Genomic DNA, 18,509 nt, shown 5'->3' on the forward strand with positions numbered 1-18,509 from the left:
TATGAGCAGGAGCAAAGACAAAAGCATTCTTGTTGAGGCTGACCCTGAACCTGAAAGGACCTTAAAGCGAAAGCTAAGAGAAGTTAAAGCACAACTCTCTGTAGAGGACCTAACAGAATTCTTCAAAGAAGAAGACATGGCAGCCGAAAACAACAACAATGCCAACAATGCAAGGAAGGTGCTGGGTTACTTTACTACACCTACTCCTGACTTTTATGGGAGAAACATCTCTATCCCTGCCATTGGAGCAAACAACTTTGAGCTTAAGCCTCAATTAGTTTCTCTAATGCAACAGAATTGCAAGTTTCATGGACTTCCATTGGAAGATCCTCATCAGTTTTTAGCTGAATTCTTACAAATCTGTGACACTGTCAAGACCAATGGGGTTAACCCTGAGGTCTACAGACTTATGCTATTCCCTTTTGCTGTAAGAGACAGAGCTCGGATATGGTTGGACTCACAACCTAAAGAAAGCCTGAACTCTTGGGAAAAGCTAGTTAATGCGTTCTTGGCAAAGTTCTTTCCACCTCAAAAATTGAGTAAGCTTAGAGTGGAAGTCCAAACCTTCAGACAGAAGGAAGGTGAATCCCTCTATGAAGCTTGGGAAAGATACAAACAATTGATCAGAAAGTGTCCTTCTGACATGCTTTCTGAGTGGAGCATCATAGGTATCTTCTATGATGGTCTGTCTGAACTGTCCAAGATGTCATTGGATAGCTCTGCTGGAGGATCTCTTCATCTGAAGAAGACGCCTGCAGAAGCTCAAGAACTCATTGAAATGGTTGCAAATAACCAATTCATGTACACTTCTGAAAGGAATCCTGTGAACAATGGGACGAATCAGAAGAAAGGAGTTCTTAAGATTGATACTCTGAATGCCATACTGGCTCAGAACAAAATATTGACTCAGCAAGGCAATATGATTTCTCAGAGTCTGTCTGGAATGCAAGCTGCACCAGGCAGTGCTAAGGATGCTTCATCTGAAGAAGAAGCTTATGATCCTGAGAACCCTTCAATGGAAGAGGTGAAATACATGGGAGAACCCTATGGAAACACCTATAACCCTTCATGGAGAAATCACCCAAATCTCTCATGGAAGGATCAACAGAGACCTCAACAAGGTTTCAACAACAATAATGGTGGAAGAAATAGGTTTAGCAATGGCAAGCCTTTTCCATCATCTTCTCAGCAACAGACAGAGAATTCTAAGCAGAGCCACTCTGACTTAGCAACCATGGTCTCTGATCTAATCAAAACCACTCAAAGTTTCATGATTGAAACAAGGTCCTCCATTCGAAATTTGGAGGCACAAGTAGGTCAGCTGAGTAAGAAAGTTACTGAACTCCCTCCTAGTACTCTTCCAAGCAATACAGAAGAGAATCCAAAAGGAGAGTGTAAGGCCATCAACATGACCGAACTTGGAGAGGAGAAAGAGGCAGTGAGCGCCACTGAGGAAGACCTCAACGGACATCCACTGGCCTCCAATGAGTTTCCTAATGAGGAACCATGGGAATCTGAGGCTCACACTGAGACCATAGAGATTCCATTGGATTTACTTCTGCCATTCATGAGCTCTGATGAGTATTCGTCCTCTGAAGAGGATGAAGATATCACTGAAGAGCAAGTTGCTAAGTACTTTGGAGCAATCATGAAGCTAAATGACAAGTTATTTGGTAATGAGACTTGGGAGGATGAACCCCCTTTGCTCACCAAAGAACTGGCTGACTTGTCTAGGCAGAAACTACCTCAAAAGAGACAGGACCCTGGGAAGTTCTCAATACCTTGTACAATAGGCACCATGACCTTCAAGAAGGCTCTGTGTGACCTAGGGTCAAGCATAAACCTCATGCCTCTCTCTGTAATGGAGAAGCTAGGGATCTTTGAGGTACAAGCTGTAAGAATCTCACTAGAGATGGCAGACAATTCAAGAAAACAAGCTTATGGACTTGTAGAGGATGTTCTGGTAAAGATTGAAGACCATTACATCCCTGCTGATTTTATAGTCCTAGAGACTGGGAAGTGCATGGATGAATCCATCATCCTTGGCAGACCCTTCCTAGACACAGCAAAGGCTGTGATTGATGTTGACAGAGGAGAATTGATCATTCAAGTGAATGAAGAATCCATTGTGTTTAAGGCTCAAGGATATCCCTCTGCAACCATGGAGAGGAAGCATGAAAAGCTTCTCTCAAAACAGAATCAAACAGAGCCCCCACAGTCAAACGCTAAGTTTGGCGTTGGGAGGCCTCAACCAACTTCTAAGTGTGGTGTTGAACCCCCACATTCAAACTCTAAGTTTGGTGTTGGGAGGTTCCAATATTGCTCTGAGTATCTGTGAGGCTCCATGAGAGCCCACTGTCAAGCTACTGACATTAAAGAAGCGCTTGTTGGGAGGCAACCCAATGTTATATTTATCTATTTTCTTTTGTTATTTTATGTTTTCTATAGGTTGATGATCATGGGAAGTCACAAAATCAATTGAAAAAGCAAAAACAGAATGAAAAGAAGAAAGAAAAATAGCACACCCTGGAGGAAAATCCTGCTGGCGTTTAAACGCCAGTAAGGGCAACAAATGGGCGTTTAACGCCCAGTCTGGCACCATTCTGGGTGTTTAACGCCAGAAAGGGGCACCAGACTGGCGTTAAACGCCAGGAAAGGGCAAGAAGTTGGCGTTAAACGCCAGAAATGGGCACCAGCCCGGCGTTTAACGCCAGAATTGGCATAAAGAGCAATTTTGCTCGCCACTTGGTGCAGGGATGAATTTTCCTTGACACCTCAGGATCTGTGGACCCCACAGGATCCCCACCTACCCCACCACTCTCTCTCTTCTTCACCCATTCACCAATCACCTCAACACCTCTTCCCCAAAAATCCCTCACCTATCAAATCCCACTATTCTCCTCACCACTCACATCCATCCTTCATAAAACCTCACCTACCTCACCATTCAAATTCAAACCACTTTTCCTCCCAACCCACCCTCACATGACTGAACCCTACCCCTCTCTCCACCCCTATATAAACCCATCTTCACTCTTTCATTTTCACACAACCAAAACACTACTTCTCCCTCTTGGCCGAACCACAAAGCCACCTCCATCTCCTCTATTTCTTCTTCTTCTACTCTCTTCTTTCTTCTTTTACTCGAGGACGAGCAAACCTTCTAAGTTTGGTGTGGTAAAAGCATTGCTTTTTGTTTTTCCATAACCATTTATGGCATCTAAGGGCAGAGAAACCTCTAGAAAGAGGAAAGGGAAGGCAAAAGCTTCCACCTCCGAGTCATGGGAGATGGAGAGATTCATCTCAAGGGTGCATCAAGACCACTTCTATGAAGTTGTGGCCATGAAGAAGGTGATCCCCGAGGTCCCTTTCAAACTCAAAAAGAGTGAATATCCAGAGATCCGACTTGAGATCCGAAGAAGAGGTTGGGAAGTTCTTACCAACCCCATTTAACAAGTCGGAATCTTAATGGTTCAAGAGTTCTATGCCAATGCATGGATCACCAAGAACCATGATCAAAGTGTGAACCTGGACCCAAAGAATTGGCTTACAATGGTTCAGGGGAAATGCTTGGATTTTAGTCCGAAAAATGTAAGGTTGGCATTCAACTTGCCCATGATGCAAGGAGATGAACACCCTTACACTAGAAGGGTCAACTTTGATCAAAGGTTGGACCAAGTCTTCATAGACATTTGTGAAGAGGGCGCTCAATGGAAGAGAGATTCAAGAGGGAAGCCGGTTCAACTGAGAAGGCATGACCTCAAGCCCGTGGCTAGAGGATGGTTGGAGTTTATCCAACGCTCAATCATTCCCACTAGCAACCGGTCTGAAGTTACTATAGACCGGGCTATCATGATTCATAGCATCATGATTGGAGAGGAAGTAGAAGTTCATGAGGTTATATCCCAAGAACTTTATAAGGTGGACAAGTCCTCTACCTTGGCAAGGTTAGCTTTCCCTCATCTCATTTGTCACCTCTGTTATTCAGTTGGAATTGACATAGAGGGAGACATCCTCATTGATGAAGACAAGCCCATCACTAAGAAGAGGATGGAGCAAACAAGAGATCCCACTCACCATGAAATCCCTGAGATACCTCAAGGAATGCACTTTCCTCCACAAAACTATTGGGAGCAAATCAACACCTCCCTAGGAGAATTGAGTTCTAACATGGGACAACTAAGGGTGGAGCACCAAGAACATTCCATTCTCCTCCATGAAATTAGAGAAGATCAAAGTGTCATGAGAGAGGAGCAACAAAGGCAAGGAAGAGACATTGAGGAGCTCAAGCACTCCATAAGATCTTTAAGAGGAAGAATAAGCCGCCATCACTAAGGTGGACCCGTTCTTTAATCTCCTTGTTCTTTATTCTCCTGTTTTTCGAATTTTTATGCTTATGTTCATCATCTATGTTTGTGTCTTATGATCATTAGTGTCTTAGTGTCTATGCCTTAAAGTTATGAATGTCCTATGAATCCATCACCTTTCTTAAATAAAAAATGTTCTTAATTGGAAAAGAGAAGAATTGCATGAATTTTGAATTTTATAACAGATTAATTATTTTGATGTGGTGGCAATACTTTAACTTCTGAATGTATGCTTGAACAGTGCATATGTCTTTTGAATTTGTTGTTCATGAATGTGGGCTCTTGAAAGAATGATAAAAAGGAGACATGTTATTGAGGATCTGAAAAATCATAAAAATGATTCTTGAAGCAAGAAAAAGCAGTGAAGTAAAAAAAAAAAGAGATAGTACATGAAAAAAAAGAGAAAAAAAAGAAAAAGAAATAATAAAGTTGTGATCCAAGGCAAAAAGAGTGTGCTTAAGAACCCTGGACACCTCTAATTGGGGACTCTAGCAAAGCTGAGTCACAATCTGAAAAGGTTCACCCAGTTATGTGTCTGTGGCATGTATGTATCCGGTGGTAATACTGGAAGAGAGAGTGCTTTAGGCCACGGCCAAGACTCATAAAGTAGCTATGTTCAAGAATCATCATACTTAACTAGGAGAATCAATAACACTATCTGGATTCTGAGTTCCTATAGAAGCCCATCATTCTAAATTTTAAAGGATAAAGTGAGATGCCAAAACTGTTCAGAGGCAAAAAGCTAAAAGCCCCGCTCATCTAATTAATACTGATCTTCATAGATGTTTTTGGAATTCATTGCATATTCTCTTCTTTTTATCTTATTTGATCTTCAGTTGCTTGGGGACAAGCAACAATTTAAGTTTGGTGTTGTGATGAGCGGATAATTTATACGCTTTTTGGCATTGTTTTTAGTATGCTTTTTAGTATGTTTTAGTTAGTTTTTATTATATTTTTATTAGTTTTTAGTTAAAATTTACTTTTCTGGACTTTACTACGAGTTTGTGTGTTTTTCTGTGATTTCAGATATTTTCTGGCTGAAATTGAGGGACCTGAGCAAAAATCTGATTCAGAGGCTGAAAAGGACTGCAGATGCTGTTGGATTATGAACTTCCTGCACTCGAAGTGGATTTTCTGGAGCTACAGAAGCCCAATTGGCGCGCTCTCAACTGCGTTGGAAAGTAGACATCCTGGGCTTTCCAGCAATGTATAATAGTCCATACTTTGTCCGAGATTTGATGGCCCAAACAGGCGTTCCAAGTCAGCTCAAGAATTCTGGCGTAAAACGCCGGAACTGGCACAAGAATGGGAGTTAAACGCCCAAACTGGCACAAAAGCTGGCGTTTAACTCCAAGAAGAGTCTCTACACGAAAATGCTTCAATGCTCAGCCCAAGCACACACCAAGTGGGCCCGGAAGTGGATTTTTATGTCATTTACTCATCTTTGTAAACCCTAAGCTACTAGTTCTCTACAAATAGAACCTTTTACTATTGTGTTTTCATCTTTTGATCATGTTTTTATGATTGAACCCTCTTTGGGAGGCTAGCCATTCGGCCATGCCTAGACCTTGTTCTTATGTATTTTCAACGGTGGAGTTTCTACACACCATAGATTAAGGTGTGGAGCTCTGCTGTATCTCGAGTATTAATGCAATTACTATTGTTCTTCTATTCAATTCGACTTATACTTGTTCTAAGATATCACTTGTTCCTCAACTTGATGAATGTGATGATCCGTGACACTCATCATCATTCTCACCTATGAACGTGTGCCTGACAACCATCTCCGTTCTACCTTAGATTGAGTGGATATCTCTTGGGTTCCTTAATCAGAATCTTCGTGGTATAAGCTAGAATTGATGGCGGCATTCAAGAGAATCTGGAAGGTCTAAACCTTGTTTGTGGTATTCTGAGTAGGATTCAAGGATTGAATGACTGTGACGAGCTTCAAACTCGCGATTGTAGGGCGTTAGTAATAGACGCAAAAGAATCACTGGATTCTATTTGATAAACCCCTTTTGTAGGGTTTATCTTGTATTGATTTTTGGGGATTTTATCACCTTTTACCCACATTTATTCAATGAAATAGTATGGTTTTGTATATTCTCCTTTAATTGTGCTTAAGAGTGAAAACATGCTTTTTAGATCTTAAAATAGCTAAATGTAATTTACCTTGATTCCATTAGATGCCTTGATATGTTTATTAAGTGATTTCAGATTTAGGAGGCAAAGATTGGATTAAGGGAATGAAGAAAAAGCATGTAAAGTTGGAGAACTCATGAAGAAATGATGGAACCAAAAAAGCTGTCAAGTCTGACTGAATTGACCATAACTTGAGCTACAGAGGTCGAAATGATGCGGTTCTAGTTGGGTTGGAAAGCTAACATCTAGGGCTTCGAAACAATATAAGATTTGCAATAGTTGCACTACGCATAGAGGCGCACACGCGCACGTTACGCGGACGCGCCGATGGTGGCACATGACCCACTTAATGCAACATGTGGCCAGCGATTTTAGAAGCCTTGTGGGCCCAATCCAGCTCATTTCTGATGCTATTTAAGCCAAGGATTGAAGGGGAATCAACATACTTTTAGATACTTTTCATACTTTTGATCATTAATCATAGTTTAGTTTTAGAAGTAGTTTCTAGAGAGAGAAGCTCTCTCTTCTCTCTAGAATTAGGATTAGGAATTAGGGTTAGATTACAATCTCATAGTTCTAGGTTTAATTCAAGTCTCCTTCTACTTCTACCCTCAACTGGTGATTACTACACTTTTGTTCTTCTCTCTATCCCTATTCTCTTGTTGTAATTTCTCTTATTTTGTTTCTAGGTTTTGTAATTGAGATATTTTTGTTCTTTTGTTTTCTTTTAATAATGCAATTTGAGATAATTCATGTGATTGTGATGTTGTTGATTGTTGTTTTGTTAATTCTTTGTAATTGTTAGTTGTTGATTCCTTTTATTCTTATAAATTAAAATGCTTTCTTTCATTACCCTCCAAGTGTTTGATGAAATGCTTGAGAGGATGTTAGAGTAGAATTCTATGTTCTTGGCTTGAGAAGGTGACTTAGGATTTCTTGAGTTTCTAGTGTCCAATTGATTGATAGTTGATAGCCATTAACTCTAGCCTTCATTAATCCAATTAGTGGAAATCTAGGACTTATGGACTAGGATTGATATTACTCACTTGACTTTCCTTTGCTACTTGATTAAAGGATGACTTAGTGAGATTAATCCTTGCAACTACCATACTTGTGGCTAGTGATAATGATGAAGACCCTTGACAACCAAACCTTGCCAAGACCATTTTGTTAATACAATTTCATTACCATTTACTATTCACATTCCTCATCCAAAACCCCAAAATAAACAAGTCCATAACCAATAACAAGAACACTACCCTGCAAGTCCTTTGAGAGACGACCCGAGGTTTAAATACTTCGGTTATTAATTTTAAGGGTTTGTACTTGTGACAAACAAATTTTTGTATGAGAGGATTATTGTTGGTTTAGAGACTATACTCCGACGAGATTTCATTTGGAAAATTCTAAACCGTCAAAAATATAATCATCAAAATGGCGCCGTTGCCGGGGACTTGCAATGGTGTTACATTATTGGTTATTGTGAATATTGTGAATATGTTTGTCTTTTGCTTGTTTGTTAGTTTTTGTTAGGTTTAGGACTTCGTTGCTTATCTTTGTTAATTTTTGTTTTCTTTGCTATTATGAATTCTCATCCTCACTTTGGCTATGAGTTTGGCTCAAATTATGTTGTAAGAAATGGAAACTACAATGGTAATATGCATCAAGGATTTGGGCACAACCAAAGATGGGAAGAGCCTCAAGGGATTGATCATCCTTCTTGGCAACAACCTCCAACTCCTTATGGGTATAACTCTTATCCTAATGCATATCAATCTAATGGAAGTGGTAACCCTTATTGTGATTGTCAACAACTACTACCACATGCCTATGAACCACTCCCTCAACATGATTTTGAACCACCTTGCTCACAAGCCCCATATCACCAAAACCCTCCATATGACCCCAATCCTTATCAACCATACCCACCACCTTATGAGCCATATGAACCATACATGGAACCACCATCGTTCCAACACAATTACTCTCAAGAACCACCTCAATGCACACCATCTCCATACCCTTACCAAGAAGAACCACCTTCTTACTATAAACCCTCTCTCCAAAATAATGAACCCTTTTATCCACCCCAAGCCCCAATAGATGACTCTCTTACATTGCTACTTCAAGGACAAGTGGATATGCAAAGGAACACCCTAGAGTTTGTGACTAACTTGACCAAGGTAGTGTCTACCTTAGCCTACAAATTTTTGAACACTCAAGGTGCTTCCGTGGCCACATGTGAAGAATCCATTGAAGATCATAGCATGAAGGAGAGATTGGAAAACCCGGTGGAAAATGAGGGAGGCTATTTTGTATTAGAGCAATTAGAGGAGCCTATGGTTATTGAAGAAAAGGAAGAAGTGGTTGAAGATTTAGGAGACGTTGAGAGTCCATGGGAATGTAGCATCATGGAAAACTCTTCCAAGAAGCTTGACATTGATGTTGAGGAGGGTGCGCAACCTCCAAAACATATCATGGTTGAAGACTTTGAAGAGGTTGATCAAGAGATGGATTCAATTATTGATGAGTTCCTATCCACAATTGAATCCTCTCCCATTGAGCTTGACATAGAGGGTAAGGAAGAAGATACCTCACCTCCCATACCCTTGGTAAGCCACGAAGAAAATATTAAATTGGAAAGAAGCTACCAAGAGGAAGAGGTTGAAGTTGATATAAGTTGTCAAGAGGTGGAAGTTACAAGGGAAGAGCACAAGAGCGTAGACATCGCAATGGCTAAGTGTGGGGAGGTCCCCCTTCCCAAGCCACCATCACCTAACATAACATTCAAGTGGGTAAAATTTCTATCCCTAAGCTTCACTTTCTCACTTGAATATGGTTTGATTGAAAATGATGGTCAACTTAGAGCTCTTTGTGGAGTTAAGAGTAAGAGGGAGTGGTGTAATGGTTGGAAAAAGAATGTTAGGCTCATTAAGGTTAAACCCTCAAGGCATAAATACTATGGTTGGAGGAATGCTAAATTGTATGGGTCTAGAAGGAAAATTTGGTGCATAAAGGAGAATTCTATATGCCTATCACCCAAGTTGAATCATGATGATCAACTAGAAGATGGGTGTGAAAATAAGATATGGGATCCCGGATCACAACATGAAGACCAATTTTGGGAGCTCATATCTTAGGGAGAACCTCACCCAAGTTTGGTGAAGATGGTTGGAAACTCTATCAACCAATTGAGAGGCAAAGATCCTTGGAGATTCAAGGATGAGTACAAACATAAGCTACCATGACAATAAGCTCCTCAAAATGTCCAACTTAAGGACTTAAACTAAAAGTGCTAGGTGGGAGACACCCCACCATGGTAAACTCTTTCCATCCTCTTTTAGTTTTGTTTAATAAGTGATTTGAGTTTCTATTGTAGGTAGATTTTCATTTCATATTGATTTGGTTGTAAAGATTGGATTGTTAGTATGTTGTATTCACTAGTAGTAGATGAATAAATCCTAAAATCAAATTGTATTTTTGTGAATTGTATGATATTTGATTGAATAAAGAAGAGTGTAGGTATTATAGGTAGCTCTTAGGCATTTTTTTTTCTGCTTAAAAAAAAACGGGCATCGGCGCGCTAGCAAGCTGTGCGCGCGCGCGGATTTCACTTTCGCAACCTCTAGTACAAAAACCAGAGAGTTGTGCGCGCTTTGTGCTAGCATTGTGCTGGGAGCACAATCTCATCCGCGCGTAAGCACGCTGTGCGCGCGCGCGTGGATTGTCCCTGCTGCATCCACGCATAAGCACGCTGTGCGCGCGCGCGGATTGTCCCTGCTGCATCCACGCGCAAGCGCGCTGTGCGCGTGCGCGCGGATTTGCACCCTGCTTTTCTCCTTCCTCCTTTTTCCCTCTTTCCTCTTCTCTTCTTCTTTCTTTCTATTTTTTTTCTTTTTCTTCTTCCTCTCTTAGAAAATTTTTTTCTCTTTTAATATAAATAAAATTTTTTTTAATAAAAAAATAAATAATAATAATAATAAATAAATAAATAAATAAATAAAATACAAAAAAACAAAAAAAAATTTCTTCTTTCTCTTTTCCTCTATTTTCTTTTATTGCATTTGCTTATTTTCATTCATTGCATTTTAATTTTGTTTTTTCTACCTTGTTCTCATTTTATTTTCTAAGTTTTCCATTTTAATAATGGTGTTGAACTTTCCTACTCAATTGTTGAGACTTTCTTACATTATTTTGGTGCTTCTTGACTTGTTTGATATTGTTGGGTGATGAAACTTTTAAATCAATGCTTCATCTTGTATGACTCTTATGTCTTTGTGCATTGATATGACCTTATCTTGTCTTTCATGACCCACTTCTTCTTATTTGAACTTGATGTGCCATATGCTTTTCATGCTTCGATTTTACTCTTACATCGAGTATTAGTTAATATGCCATTAGCTTATATTGTTTTTTCACTTACATGCGTAGCTAACATGTAGTGGGAACCTTACTCTTATTTGGCATTAGCCCCGGCCTACGTTCTACTTGTTTTGATATCTTTGTTGTAGGCCTAATTGTCGTTCTTCTTTCCTCCCTTTTAGGTTGGCCACCAAGAGAGAAGAAAGGAAAAGCTTTTAAATGGGGCAACAAACAAGTCATCCGCACAACCTTTTGAAGGAGCTCATCAATTATAGCAACCCGTCCACTTTGTTCTTCTTTGCATGCACCAAGGACGGTGCAATCTTCAAGTGTGGGGAGGTCGTCGACCGATCTCCATGGGTAACAATTTTCTTTTTCAACACCAATGTTAGTTAGTTATTGCATTTGCATGATAGGTTGCATGTTAGTTAGAATTTTTACATATTCTACTACCTTCTTCTTATTAGGACTACTTAGTTAGAGTGATGATTTCTTTCCCAAGAAACTGTTTTAGGGCACCCTACCAATTTGAAAAAGAAAATTTGTGGAACTTGCTTGAAAGAATTTATTTTGGAACATGGTTTTTGAGCTAAGAACACAAGCTTGTGAGATTTGAGCCTAATTGTGTGGTTACATTTTATAACCACCTATTTTTCCTTCTTGTGTGCATTATTCTCTTTCTATGATTGTAATCTTTGATTTGTTTGAATCTATATGTCCCATTATTCCTTGTATTCATGCATTTATATGATTGAAGCCATCATTTCATTAGCTCACTTATCCAGATAGCCTTACCTTTTACTCTCCTTTGTTAGCCGATTTTGAGCCTACGCTTAACCCACTTGTTCTTTAATTTAGCACATTACAAGCCTTAAAGCGGAAAACAATGAATGTTCTTTATTTGGATCTTTGATTGTCTTAGGCTAGTGAGTGTGAATGTCATTCAAGAGTGGGAAAACTTTGGGACATTGGTTGGGATAAAAGGGTGTTTGTGTTTTGTATTTTTATATTGGGGAATTGGGTACATACTCATGTATTGATTAAATGTATAGACCTTATGCATTGATGTTCTTGTATATAGTTTGAAAGAAAAAGAAAAATGAAAAGAAAAAGAAATAAAAGTGAAAAAGAAAAAAAAGAAAAGAAAAGAAAAAAATGTATATAGAAAAAGAAATAAAAAGAAAAGCAATAAAGGGGACAAAATGCCCCAAAGTGAAGCTCAATAAGAATCAATGCATAAGTGTTGTGAAATGAATAGAAAATGCATGAGTATGTGAAAAAGTGAGGAATGGGTAGTTAGATTAGTACTTAATTGTATAGGTCATTATATAGGTTAGGTGGGAAAGTTTAAGTTAATCAAAGATTCAAATCCTAAGTCCACTAGCCATATATGATCTTACCTTGACCCTACAACCTAAAGAAAAGACCTCATGATACATGTATGCATGCATTGAAATAATTGTTGATTGTTAGATGAAAAACAAATTTTGGAAAGCATGATTAGGGGAGAATTGAGAGAATCGACCCTACACACTTGAGCGACTAGAGTGCAAACACTTCCGGTGAGGGTTCGATGCTCAATTCCTTGATTCCCGGCTTTCATGAGCGTTCTTCTTGCAAGTCTACTTGAACTTCATTTTGATATTCGAATTGGTAGGATTCATGAATCGTTATATGATCTTGGCCCTACTTGTGCATGTATGACTTGGAGGAATGATTTATTTTTAACCAAGTAGGTAAAACCATTTTGCATTTAGTTGCATCCATTTAGATAATTGCATATAGTTTATTTACATTGAATAAATGTTGATACCCTTTGTTTCTCTCTTGGCTTAAGCATGGGAACATGCTTGGTTTAAGTGTGGGGAGGTTGATAAACCCCATTTGTAGGGTTTATCTTGTATTGATTTTTGGGGATTTTATCACCTTTTACCCACATTTATTCAATGAAATAGCATGGTTTTGTATATTCTCCTTTAATTGTGCTTAAGAGCGAAAACATGCTTTTTAGATCTTAAAATAGCTAAATGTAATTTACCTTGATTCCATTAGATGCCTTGATATGTTTGTTAAGTGATTTCAGATTTAGGAGGCAAAGATTGGATTAAGGGAATGAAGAAAAAGCATGTAAAGTTGGAGAACTCATGAAGAAATGATGGAACCAAAAAAGCTGTCAAGCCTGACCTCTTCGCACTTAATTGACCATAACTTGAGCTACAGAGGTCCAAATGATGTGGTTCCAGTTGGTTTGGAAATCTAACATCCGGGGCTTCGAAACGATATAAGATTTGCCATAGTTGCACCATGCATAGGGGCGCGCACGTGCACGGTACGCGGACACGCCGATGGTGGCACATGACCCACTTAATGTAACATATGGCCAGCAATTTTAGAAGCCTTGTGGGCCCAATCCAACTCATTTCTGATGCTATTTAAGCCAAGGATTGAAGGGGAATCAACATACTTTTATATACTTTTCATACTTTTGATCATTAATCATAGTTTAGTTTTAGAAGTAGTTTCTAGAGAGAGAAGCTCTCTCTTCTCTCTAGAATTAGGATTAGGAATTAGGGTTAGATTAGGATCTCATAGTTCTAGGTTTAATTCAAGTCTCCTTCTACTTCTAGCTTCAATTGGTGATTGCTACACTTTGGTTCTTCTCTCTATCCCTATTCTCTTGTTGTAATTTCTCTTATTTTGTTTCTAGGTTTTGTAATTGAGATATTTTTGTTCTTTTGTTTTCTTTTAATAATGCAATTTGAGATAATTCATGTGATTGTGATGTTGTTGATTGTTGTTTTGTTAATTCTTTGTAATTGTTAGTTGTTGATTCCTTTTATTCTTACAAATAAAAATGCTTTCTTTCATTACCCTCCAAGTGTTTGATGAAATGCTTGAGAGGATGTTAGAGTAGAATTCTATGTTCTTGGCTTGAGAAGGTGACTTAGGATTTCTTGAGTTTCTAGTGTCCAATTGATTGATAGTTGATAGCCATTAACTCTAGCCTTCATTAATCCAATTAGTGGAAATCTAGGACTTATGGACTAGGATTGATATTACTCACTTGACTTTCCTTTGCTACTTGATTAAAGGATGACTTAGTGAGATTAATCCTTGCAACTACCATACTTGTGGCTAGTGATAATGATGAAGACCCTTGACAACCAAACCTTGCCAAGACCATTTTGTTAATACAATTTCATTACCATTTACTATTCACATTCCTCATCCAAAACCCCAAAATAAACAAGTCCATAACCAATAACAAGAACACTACCCTGCAAGTCCTTTGAGAGACGACCCGAGGTTTAAATACTTCGGTTATTAATTTTAGGGGGTTTGTACTTGTGACAAACAAATTTTTGTATGAGAGGATTATTGTTGGTTTATAGACTATACTTCGACGAGATTTCATTTGGAAAATTCTAAACCGTCAAAAATCTAATCATCACTATTCTGACATGATCGAGAACTGACAGCTGAATAGTTGTGCTGTGATAGAGCCCGTTGAACATTTTCACTGAGAGGATGGGACTGTAGCCATTGACAACGGTGATGCCCAACATACAGCTTGCCATGGAAAGGAGTAAGAAGGATTGGATGAAGACAGTAGGAAAGCAGAGAGACGGAAGGGACAAAGCATCTCTATACGCTTATCTGAAATTCTCACCAATGAATTGCATAAGTATCTCTATCTTTATTTTATGCTTTATTCATAAATCACCTATAACCATTTGAATATGCCTGACTAAGATTTACAAGATGACTATAGCTTGCTTCATACCAACAATCTCCGTGGGATCGACCCTTACTCACGTAAGGTTTATTACTTGGACGACCCAGTGCACTTGCTAGTTAGTTGTGCGAAGTTGTGATAAAGAGTTGAGATTGCAATTGAGCGTACCATGTTGATGGCGCCATTGATGATCACAATTTCGTGCACCAATCTGCATTCTGAGTTTCTCTGCATGGACAATCACTAATTATATGCCCTACCACACTTGTGACATGGACCCACACCCAACCAGCATGGCTTGTTTGGATGGTAGTTCTCGCACCTCTAGCACCTCAACTCATTTGAGTAAACAATCGCCTGCCTCCCTTTACCATTTTCCCGGTGGTTGTCATTCCTTCTGTAAGTGTTCCAACCTTGGGGGAGGGGGATTGTGGTGCGTATCTACTCCTTTTGAATTCTTGGCCCATTGTGGTGAAACTTTTGCCTTGATCCCATTCACGGGACTCCCGCGCGGTCACTCCTTGCTAACATAGTCTTTCTCAAGCACTCTTCCACCATTCGGCTATTGTTAACCAACTCGAAAAAACTCTGTATCTCCATTAGAGCCATAGTATTCATAATATCATCTCAGAGGTCACCCTCATACTTGATACACTTCCACTCCTTATAGCCCTCGAGTGGACCTTGACAAACCTTTAAAAAGCAACACAGTTCCTCAAACTTGTTCGTGTACTCAGCCACCGTTATCCACCCTTGCTTCAATTCCATGAGTTTTAATTCCTTTGCTGCCTTCACAGAGTTCAGAAAGTATTTCTTATAGAAGTCAACCTTGAAGTTTTTCCAAGTAATAGCTCCATTACCCTGTTGTAACAGGAGACGCGCTCCTTGCCACCAAAATTGAGCCCCTCTTTCCGACGGATAAGTAGAAAACTCCACAAATTAATCTTTCGGCATAAGTTGAGCTTGCAATGCTCTCTCCAAAGCCTAGAACCAATTATCAACTTCAGTGGGGTTGGTTGTACCCTTGAAGGTTGGCGGATTCACTTTCAAGAACATAGCCAAAGTCATTGGGCTTCATCTTCGTAGTCATCTTTATCACCATGTCCATTACTACCTCCATTGTCATTCTCAGCTTGTTGTCCTATCCTATCCACTGCTCAGTTGGTAGCAGCAATAGTAGCATTAATGGCAGCAGTCATGTTTGCCATGACAACCATGAAATTGGTCGAATCATTTACCAGATCGGTTCCCTTATTACCTCTCTATCTCGCCCTCGACCTCGTTTATGTCCATGAGATACCATTTGGGTCCTATCTACACCAAACAATCGATATTAAGGTGATCAATCTCAATATCTCAACTCTAGTACTTCAAATTCCTAAAAGTATGCTCATGAATAGTTATGCTATATTTATTAAGCAGATATCCTAAATAGCATATAAACACAACTCATAGTATGCCCAAAAGCATAATCAGTCCATCCCTTAGGCTTTACAAGGACGAACTGCTCTGATACCATAATTTAATACCCTACCAAACAAAGCTTTACGTTATATTCGTAAATCAAAGGTGGTGAGGTATTACGACACCTAAAAGAAAGATACATACATAATACCTGAAAAATAATAATATAACTAGGAGCATGTGAAGGAAAGATTAACAAAATTGATAGCTATTATACACACACACGAGACGTTAACAGCATCGTATACTAGAGTGAAATATATATATATATATATGATACCAGATGGCCCGAAGACGGATCTAGGAGGGAAAAGGGGAAGAAGGATCAAAAGTAAAGTTAATATGAATGCAGTATGATAAATGCAAGAGCAAGAAAGTAAATATGAAGTTAGATGCGGCGGTAGTCCGCACACATATGCAGGTTAGTTATGTAGTTAGATGTGGTGGTAGTCCGCACGTATATGCAGTAGCAGAAATGTAAATATGGAAACACGAAAATGAAGAACTGAATAAGAGATTTTTATTAAATGTATTGAAAAGGGAGAAGAGGGAAGAAGAGCTGGAGAGCTTACAAGGGGAACTCTCAGAGCGTCTCTCACTAACTTCTCTCTATGTTTTGTAAAAATAAAAGGGTGTCTTACAATGAGAATGTGGCCTCCTTTTATAGTTGAGAAAATTACTGTTTCTATAGTGCAGGTTATATTAACCGGTACTATTGGTACAGTACAAGTTGATACAATTTTGATTTTTGCAATTTGGCTTAAGATCTATTCTTCTCCTAGATTGATTCCAAAGCAATCGTCTTTATTTTGATTGTAATCACTTGATGATTCTTCTGAGGGAGTAGGATCATCTTTGTGTTTTTTGTCTTCTTCGATCATCTGCATGATTTGTTGAAGGTGTCTTGCTAAGGTCTCTTTTGATTGGGCTCCTGCAAGGGCTGCTGCAATTTGGGCTTTCTGGTTGAGGAATACTGATTCTTCATGGTCGAATGGTTTGGTGAACTTGGGGTGCTCTTTAAACCAATTTTGAACTTTATCTGGATGGGCCATGGCGGCATCAAACTGAGACCACCATTTTACATAGGCATTCCTTTGAAGTATAGGTGGTGCCTTTGGATGTTCTTGTTTACCATACCTATACTGCCATGAGAATACCCAGGCCAGGGAGAAAACAGAGAAAAATTGAAGATCTGCAGGAATGCTTGTTTTCTGTTGGTCAAATTTTTTTGTGAAAATTTTGAATCCCTCGTCGGCAGGTGGGGGCAAGATTTCTGGTAGAGGACCAAAGTAATCCCACCATTGGGAGAACCAATTTGGGAATTGATAATTGGTATTTTTCTTGAAATAAATGAGCCAAGAGTGTCTGTCCTGATTATTTTGTAACCAAAATACTCTTGTCCAGGCATCCACATTATCCCAATAAGAGTATCCTATCGGGTCATAAGGATTAGAGAATTTTTTAGTATTGTTTGGATTTTTACCAAATTGATTAGGGGTGAGTACTTTTAGAATTTGAATGGTTGAATGAGTTATGTTGGTGGCATCTTTAGGATCTTTGTAATATTTTATTGAGACTGAATCCGAATCCACTAATATGAATTCATAAAACTGTCTGGTTTTGTTCAAGGCTGTTGGTCTAAAATGGAATCCTGGTGGAAAAACTTTAGGAATAACTTTAAAAGGTGATTTTTCCCAAAACTCGGGTTCCATTAGAAGGACAGATGAGAACTTGTTTTTTGAAATGTATGTGGATGGTTGTTTTAATTGAGTGTTGACAGGCTGGGTTTGGTTTGATTGAGGTGGCATTGTTTGGGCAATTGTTTTTCCTTTTGGGTCATTGCAAATGGTTTTTTGAGTTGCCATTTGTGAGATAAGTTTAGTAAGGTCTATTTCATCTTCATCTGAGCTGTCACATATGTCAGCCCAGGATTTTTTATGGAGCTTTGTAAGGCCTGCATCTTATAAGGCCAACAAGGTTTGGATTGGGAAGGCATAATCTGCCTTTGTTTGTTTGGCTATTTGACTACTTGGGGGTTGAGTAGATGACTCAACTACATTTCTTGTGATCTGAGTAGATGACCCAGTCGGCTCTTGGGTTATAGGGGAAGGTTGTTGGGTAGATGACCCAGTTGGGGTAGTTGACCCAGATTTCTTAGTCGGCCCAGGAATGGCTAGGCGAATGCCTCTGCCTCTTACCGAGGCTAATGTTGCCTTTTTAGGCATCTTTCCCTTGATTATCTCCTTGCAAATATTCACGTGTGAGAAAGTCAGGGAGAGAGTTTGAGTTACCCTTGATATGCTCAATGTCAAAATCAAAGACACTTAAAATTGCTTGCCATCTAGCAAAAATTTGTTTTGATGCAAGATTTTTTACATCATTTTGTAACACATCTTTAGCTGATTTGCAAGCAACTCGGACTAAAAATTTTTGATTGA

The 18,509-nt window shown here is 39.0% G+C and overlaps 1 non-coding gene across 1 annotated transcript; it reads right to left on the reverse strand.

Annotated features, from left to right (window-relative positions):
• Window positions 1-541: 541 nt before the first annotated feature.
• LOC112711609 (small nucleolar RNA R71) lies at window positions 542-649 on the reverse strand. The gene has a single exon (XR_003157555.1). It is a non-coding gene; the product is annotated as a small nucleolar RNA R71 (small nucleolar RNA).
• Window positions 650-18,509: the final 17,860 nt, after the last annotated feature.

This window comes from Arachis hypogaea, chromosome 1 (genome assembly GCF_003086295.3).
Source record: "Arachis hypogaea cultivar Tifrunner chromosome 1, arahy.Tifrunner.gnm2.J5K5, whole genome shotgun sequence".
Classification (NCBI taxonomy): Eukaryota; Viridiplantae; Streptophyta; class Magnoliopsida; order Fabales; family Fabaceae; genus Arachis; species Arachis hypogaea.